General features: G+C 39.9%; 1 long non-coding RNA gene across 1 annotated transcript; it reads left to right on the top strand.

The window, feature by feature from the left end:
- The first annotated feature begins 285 nt into the window (after window positions 1-285).
- On the top strand, window positions 286-2,480 carry LOC117459014 (uncharacterized). The gene is made up of 4 exons (XR_004553472.2): window positions 286-523; window positions 1,263-1,442; window positions 2,032-2,273; window positions 2,440-2,480. It is a non-coding gene; the product is annotated as an uncharacterized lncRNA (long non-coding RNA).
- Window positions 2,481-9,000: the final 6,520 nt, after the last annotated feature.

Raw genomic sequence — 9,000 nt, 5'->3', positions numbered from 1 at the left:
TTCGGCCATTTGCTGTAATGAGTAATTGTACTTTTGGTCCCACAAGTGTATTTCTATGCTAATTTTATGAATGCAGTACATTTACTTGTTACATAATGTTTCTACACTGAGTAGCACTAAAGGTCCTGAAAAAAAAAATCACGTAGGGGACATTACATGTATTCACAAAAAAATAGAGCTAACAGTATGATTATAATTGAAATAAAAACATTTTGCATCTGGAACGTTGCTCTTATTTATTTCCAAACCCGATCTCTGTTGTCTGAGCATTCCAGTTGTCACAATACGGGTTTAAAAAAACAAAACAGAGCCAAATCGGAATTACAGCGACGGTCCTTGCAATAAAAATAATAACAATGAGAGTTCAAATAAAATCGTTATGGTCAACCAGAAACACGGGCCAGGACCCAGCGAGGACACCGGCAGTCGGGGCCGCCTCTCAGTGCCTGCAGACCGGATCCGCGGATCAGATTCATCCGCTGGATTTACCGGAAATGGGGTCAACATTTACAAGCCCCCATTGGTCAGTGCCTTTCACTACTCTATTGAAAACAAAGTAATGCATTGTAAATGTTACTTTAGTAAAACAATATATTCTTTGAGCATCAGAAGCCAAAGTAGTCAATGCAGAAAAACTCCCTATGTAATAGTATCATAATCATAGGCGGATGTAGGCCTATATTATAATTCATCATCATCAGTTAGGTATTTACATCATCCTTTTGGGTTATTTTTATAACGATTGAGGATACTGCTGGGTAGTTTGATGATTTCCCCTAAGGGTTTAATTAAGTTTATCTTAACCTCTTCAAATACGTCATCATTTGTTTGTTCTTTATCCATTTAGTTTTCATCAATTTGCCAAAAGTAACCAGTCCATATAGTTATCGAACAAACATTGTGGTGATGAAGTAGCAGAACCCTGTCTTTGTTAGCCCTACATCCCTAAATATGTATACACGTAGCACATACTGTTAGAGCATCTAAGTGTGTATACGATTGTATAGATGTGTGTGCAAGTACGTATTTTATGTATGTATATTATGCATAATATTTTCTAAACATAGTAGCCTAAGCATTTATTTTTACTATTTTTATTTGTCTGTTCATTATTGTAACAAAAACGAAAAACAAAGTTTTAACATCTTAAAAAAAGTAGCAGAGTAAAAGTATAAAGTCACATGAAAATAATAATAAACTACAAGTACTTTGAATCTGTATTTACCGTAAATGCACTTCTTACTTTCCACAACTGTTTCCAGGTCAGTACTGTGAACCCTTTTTCATCTAAGGATGACTTGGTCCTGCAGCGGGTCTCAAAGATAAGGCAGGGTGCAGCTGGAGACCCTCTGAACCAAGGTCCAGTCCACCTCACCCCCAACCTCATCCACAGGAGCTGATGGTCAGGTCAATCAGTTTTACTATCGCGCCAACGGAGGAAGGTACAGTACCCCATAGGGCCTGTGTGTGATGGTGTGTGAAAGTATGGAGAGAGATAGGGAAAACATACAGTAATTGTACGGTGGAGCAAAATTATGAGACACTAAGTCAAAAAATGTTTTTAAATGTAATTATGAGCTAATCAAATCAAAATTGATATAGTCCAAGTCATATTTTGACATTAAAGTTATCCTAAATCAAGACAATAACAATAAGGTCAAAAATCAATGACAACAAAGTAAAAAAATCTGACTAGAATAAACTAAAATGTGATGCCTAAATCCGGGTAGCAAATTGAAATCACTTAAGTCAAAATAAAGACTGTATTATGCAATGGGCGGCAGTAGTAATTACCCAAATGGACCAAGTACTGTACATTGTGTGGACTTGTTAGAGATGCCAGTTTGCTTTGAGCCCCACATTATTCCCTGGGCCCTGCTGCCCAATGATCCACTATTACAGGTTTAATGAAGTGTCTAGATATGTGTGGGGCAGGTGCCATGTACATGTGTGACAATTTATAGCTGATTCAATTCAAATCAAAAATTGACTAAACTCATGTTTGTGTCTCCAAAAAAAAATCACCTTCAGATATTAGGTTGTTGCAGACTGTCCCAGACAAGAATGGACACATTAACGGCCCCCCGAATGCCTACTTCGTTGGGCTAGCATCCATCGGCGTTGCCCTTTAAAAAAGATGCCTCTTTAGTCAACATGACGTACACCTATCAGTTGCTGGGCAGTGAGTGGTCCCAAACTCAGTGTGGAGAAGAAGAGGCCCTACTATGAAGTGGCTGACATACTGAAATACATTCACTGGCAGCATTTCCCTGGTATGGACATTTACACAGCTGATTAGAGGGTAAACACGTTTTACTCAAGGTTACTGTTGAGTCCTGTGTGCAGATATACTGTAGGTTTTCAGTGAAATCTGATCTGATATTGTATGTATCGTATGTTTCACTTACTCGTGCTCTTGGCTTTGTCATATCATGCCAGATTATAAATATCGCCCCAGGAAGAAGAGAAAACATTGAGCGGTTTTTCCTCAAAAAAGACAGCAGGACAGGACCCAGGTGTTTCCTTCTCAAGTGCCGTCCTCAAGCTCAGTCCATGGGTCCATGCCCCAGTGCGGCCCCATATCCCATGTGCTATGAAGTTTACAACTATCCCTACACGCCTTCCTGCCAGTATCATCAAATGGGCCTCTGCTCAAGGGCACAGATCCCCACCTCAAGGTCAGACATCCTCAGTGAATTCAGATAAGTGACTATTTAGGGGCTGGTTCATGTTTTTCAATGCTCTATCCATTGCCAATATTATTATAATTACATTAATTTATATCAATTCCATGGACAAGCAAAAGCACTGTTTATTTTAGTTTTCTCTAATGCAGCAGAAGAAAGCTGACGGTTCTTTGGTCTGGTGTGCAAGTGTTCTCATATTATTAATAAGCCAGATTTTTTACCAATGCAAGATGCTTACATTTTACACACCGTCTGTGACGTAATACTTTAAGAAGTTGTAGGATTCACAGAATCACAACTCAATACCTTTTATTTTACATATTGAACTGAAGCATGTTCTAATTGATTTCCTGTGTGCTCATACCCAAATGCCAGATGTTCCACAGAGGGAATGAAGAATTACCACAACACTCAGATGACTGCATCAGAGGGACCTGAGCAGGACTAATATTTTCCACAGTCAACAGCCTTTGTCAGAAATCTAAGTGGAGTGTAAATATGATGATGATGTTTATGTTGTTGGACTGAGATGTTCAGCACACAAGGTTAATTCATCAACATGTACCTAAAGTATGAAAATAAAACTGCATGGAATAATAACCGAAGTCATCTAAAACTTTAAAAAAATCGTAACCCTGAAAAAATTTGAAATGCTGAAATCTTCCATCCAGGTAACAATTTAATTTAATTGTTGAAATTCAGCAATGTTGTTGTTCTTGGCCACATCTCCACTTCGTCCTTCAATGTATCACTAGTTCCTTTTACATCTGTTACAACAGTGGACTTTAGCAGAAAATGATCATAGCATAAACATATCTACCAGCATCACCACAGTAAACACACAGAAGTAGAAACATTTAAAGGTCCCATGTCATGCTTTTCCGGTTATTACCCGTCCCCTTGTGTGTTATGAAGGTTTTTATGCATGTAAACGGTGTGCAGAGTCAAAACCTCAAAGTACACCCTGTAGGGAGTAAAACTCTAACACCGAAAATACCTCCCCAAACGCCTCGTTGGAGATACGTCATTGTCCATTGTTTACTTCCTGGGTATTGTGACGTAAGAATGGCCCAGTAGCCACGCCCAGAGCTATGATGCGATACGTTACGTTAAGCACCCCGTGAGTGGTCCAAATTGACCACATCCACGGACTTCCTCACACACACACACACACCCACACACACACACAACAAACACACACACACACACACACACACACACACACACACACACACACACACACACACACACACACACACACACACACACACACACACACACACTCAGTGCAGGTGTTGCAGTATAAATTGAGTCATGACAATGGCGACATTCTATTATTTTCGTCATAGGAATCCGGGGCGTGTACATTGAGGACCCATTGTGGACTTACCAGGAAATAACATGTCGATCGCCTCGTTTTGTCGTTTACGTTCATCTTTTGCTATATCTGCCTTCCTAAGATCACTTTGCTGCACATTCAGTACTCGTATGTGAGGTTGTGGGTGGAGAGGTCGATATCGTTACGCTTACAGGGAGGTATCGAACATTACAAAGTAGGTGACTGTGTGGATGCCTGTTCAAAGCATTGCAAACTTGAATAAATCATTTAAATTATATATTTGTGTCAGACTTTCATTTGTACATCGTTCTTAATGTGATGTATAGTAGCTTTGATAGCTGTCCATACCTTCAGACAGCCTAAAAGTTAAAACAAGTTGTTTATTCACAGCCCGAACGCTCATCGACAATCACTCACTCATGACAACTTGTGATCAGCTCCGATTAAATTGTGATATAATTCTGTAGCTATTCTCCAGGGAGCACGTTTTTTTTATGAAATACCTGTATCCCTCTCTTCACAACAAGACTCTACACTGTGCAGGAAAAACAATTACATACATGAAAATAGCCTTGATGCATGGGAATGAAACACACAAACTATCTTCCGTGGCTAAACTGATATGTCACAGTAACGGTCAACCACAGAAAAGTAAGTCCAGCGGGGCACATTGTTCTTAATGTTAATGTGATGTATAGTAGCTTTGATAGCTGTCCATACCTTCAGACAGCCTCAAAGTAAAACACAAGTTGTTTTTCACAGCCCAAAAGCAGCAACGAGATGACTGGATGATCTGCAGTGTTGGGCAAGTTACTTCCAAAATGTAAGTACATTACTTATTACTGTCTTTTTTAAGTAATAGGCTACGTTACATTACAATATTACTGTCTCTGAAATGTAATGAGTTACACTACTTTTATATTAGCCTATTGAGTTACTTTACCAAAAGAGCATCAGGACTGTTTGAGGCATATGATAGCTATGTGATTAACATGATGATTCAGCCTCTATGAAGATAGACATATGACAAGCATGCTCATTTCTGACGTGGAGCTAATCTGAACTAAACATTGAATACTGCTTTCTATTCCTCCATCTTGTGACTGTGTAACTCTCTCTCTTGGATATCAGCTGTGAAGGACACTGTTCAGTAACTAGTTGATGCTCTGTATGTGATGACTACTTCCATTCTGGAGAGGATCAGAAATACATGGATCCTGAGGTTGAAGCTCAAGCCGGGGACCAGTGAGATTGTTCTAACAATTTCCAATAAAGGTTATTCTGAAACATAACTATCACTGTTGTCTTTCCTTCTATAACGGTAATGTAGGCCAAGAAAAACTTTGCATTGCATAATATTTAAACTTACATTCAGGCACTATAAATGAAGCCAAAAATATGTCAAGTTGGGGCTTAGCCCACCAAAAAGTGCATGGTTGCAACTTAGGCAGTTAAGCATTTTATATCAGTGGGTCCTAATGGTGCAACACGGAAGGCAGACAGAATTGCTGAGACACAGGTGTCACATGAAATGTAAATGTTCTGGAAAGTTCCTTATACAGCTTTAGCCTTTTTTATCTCATGAAGTCCCTAAGTGACACACCCTGAACAGTCTGGTGGGTCATGGTCATGGTCATTTGCTTTTGTGTTCCCATAACAACATGTTCAAGATGTCCATGTGCCAGGCTATAATAATAATAATAATAATAATTCATTTATTTTATATAGGCGCCTTTCAAGGCTCTCAAGGTCGCCGTACAAACACATAAAAACAAGATACACAATACCTAACACCAGCATAAGAAAGCCATAAACATCACATGCAGTATATAACATAATCAAATAAATAAACAAGGATGTGTGATTGATAACGATCAGGGTGGATATGCGAGTGTGAAGAGATATGTTTTGAGGCGTGATTTGAAAATGGGGAGAGAGTCAGTGTTGCGGATGTCAGGTGGGGGAGAGAGTTCCAGAGGCTGGGGTGCAGAGCGGCTGAATGCTCTAGACCCATGGTGGTTAAACGGAAGGGGGGGGTGCAGTGAGGCTGAGGGAAGCAGAAGATCTGAGTGTGCGGATGATTGTGTTGATAGTGCAAGGAGGTCGGAGAGGTAACAGAGGAGTGAGGTTATGGATGGCCTTAAAGGCGAGGAGCAGAATCTTAAAAACGTACGGGATTTGACGGGGAGCCAGTGAAGTTGCTGAAGAAACGGAGTGATTGTGGTTAATGGAGGAGGGTTCTGGTGATGATGCGGGCGGCAGAGTTCTTGACCAGTGAAGTCTGGTGGATGGATTTGAGGAGGGAGACCAAAGAGAAGGGAGTTGCAGTAGTCGATGCGGGAAGTGACCAGGTGTGAACAAGAATGCGGTGGTCTTAGGGTTAAGGGACGGGCGGAGGCGGTTGAGTTGCGTAGATGGAAATAGGCAGACCGAGTGATATTACGATGTGAGATTTGAATGAAAGGTTGCCGTCGAGGATGACACCACAGACTCTTAACCTGAGGGAGGGGGAGACTGAAGAGTTTGTCTATAGTAATTGAAAAAACTGTCAGGTTTGGTTAGGGTGGATTTGTGTGCCAATGAGGAGAAACCTCGGTTTTACTGTCGTTAAGTTTGAGAAAGTTTGAGGAAAACCAGGATGTTATGTCCTGTAAGCAGTCAGACAGGGAAGATGGAGGGAGGATGGGTGGTTGGTTTGGAGGACAGTAGAGCTGGGTGTCATCCGCATAGCATGAAAGGGGATGTTGTGTTACGGAAGATATAGCCTAGAGGAAGTAAATAGATGATAAAAAGAAGAGGTATAACACATGTGACAGACTAGCTACATTTGGAGAAGGTTTTTTGTTGCTAAAGGTTAAGCATAAAGCCATTTAAGAATACAATGCTTACACGACATTGTCATTTGTTAAACATTAAGCTGTCTTTCGGCTCTTTCTGCTGTAACAATGTAAATTTCCCCTCATGTTGTACGAAGAAAGGTTATTCTGATTCTGATTAACATTGAACCTGTTGTGGAAAACATTTCTTGATGAAATGATATGAAACAAATGCCATAATATTGCTGTGACACTGGTGTCACATCGGGGACTTTAAACCCTAAATATTCACAGTAAAACCCGGAGTGACATATATGCACAAATAGAAATATTATTATGATCTGGTCAGTGTAATTTAGCTGATTCAATTTATATTTAGTTAACATTATGCTTTATTCTTCAATTCAAAAGTATGTTCAAACAAATGTAAAACAAAAAATCATCCTCGTTAATTAAGTTATAATAAAAGTTTACTTTAACCATTAAAGCCCAGATATTTGACACTAGGGGGGTTACTTGTTACTTGTCAGAAATGTGTTTTGCAGGGCCCTTTCTTCCTATAGGCGGACTATGCGGGGGCATAGGGCCCCCGTGGCCACTAGGGGGCCCCAAGCTGAACGTTTTTTAATTTTTTTTATTCATCCGAAAAACAAAAAAAAGTTTAAATTCATACACACAAAGATGAAACAAAATTAGTAGAAGCGGGAGGGCTGAAGCATAGCTTGTGGAAAGTAAGCCCTCCCGTGCATCATCCTAATACAGCGGCATTATTGCGTCAAAAACATATAGAAATGAAGGAGTACAAAGAAATAAAGAAAACAGGAGAAATAATTAAATAAAAGTTAGGGCAGGAAAACAATAAATGCATATATATAGATATATATACGAAAACTAGATATAGGGTCATTTTCTGCACGTCAAGAGCAGTTTATCTATCTTTTTTTATTTTTATTAAAATACTATATATAAATATATACATAGGTACACATGTACTTGGCAAATGAATATATAATAATAGAATATATGCATATTGCATATAACATTGTGAACACTTATTTTCAAGTGACTTTTTTACATTCATATGTTTGTGTGTTGGTTTGGAACTGCTTTTGAATGTTATTAGGCATTCAAAGTTTGCATGTTTTGAACAGGCATCCACACAGTCACCTACTTTGTAATGTTCGGATACCGTCCCTGTAAGCGTAACGATATCGACCTCATCACCCACAACCTCACATACGAGTACTGAATGTGCATAAGTTGATCTTAGGAAGGCAGATATAACAAAAGATGACGTAAACGACAAACGAGGCGATCGACATGTTTATTTCCTGGTAAGTCCACAATGGGTCCTCAATTACAGCCCTGGATTCCTATGACGAAAATAATAGGAATGTCGCCAGTTGTCATGACTCAATTTATACTGCAACACTGGCAGCTCTGCTGATTTCTCCTCCCTGGCTGCAGGCTAGATAACAGACAGTTGGGATCGCGGCGAAATTCTCTCTGCAGACCCATTCTCACAGCGTTTATCAACCTTTTTGTTACTCAATATCAAGCCACACTTATTGTTTTTACTTCGGCTGTGACTTTGTGTGTGCTCAGGATGAGTTTGGCTGTGTTTCGATGTGTATCGCTAAACAAGGAAACAACACCTCCACGGAGCTCAGCGCGATTCACAACGTCCCGACCAATCAGAGCACACTGTGCTCACAGGGAGGGTGGGGACTGGTAGCTACAACGAGCCCATTAAAGGCAGAGAGTGAAATGCAGTGAATACACGTAGTTTACAGAGATGCTGTTGAGAAACCAATGTGAGTTTGGCAAATTGCACAATATAAATCTATTCTAGTAGACCTCAACAATGGAATTATGATCATGGAAATGGCCATGACATGGGACTTTTAGTGGTAGTGCAGTAAGTCAGCTCCATCCTGCATACTGTATGTGTACAGTCTACTCAGTACAAGTGTAACAAAGACATTGTGAAAAACTGGAGCCAAATGAATGCTATACCCAAACCTCCGTGTGGGAAACATGATCCAATCAGAGCTAACTAACGCTCTGATTGACAGACAACGTTTAGCCAATACTAGACGTAGAAAACCACTTAGGGGCGTTTCCAGGAAGAGAGTGGTTACATTTTCCTGTATGGCGG

This window comes from Pseudochaenichthys georgianus, chromosome 14 (assembly GCF_902827115.2).
Source record: "Pseudochaenichthys georgianus chromosome 14, fPseGeo1.2, whole genome shotgun sequence".
Taxonomy (NCBI): Eukaryota; Metazoa; Chordata; class Actinopteri; order Perciformes; family Channichthyidae; genus Pseudochaenichthys; species Pseudochaenichthys georgianus.
This window is presented reverse-complemented; position numbering and strand designations above follow the sequence as displayed.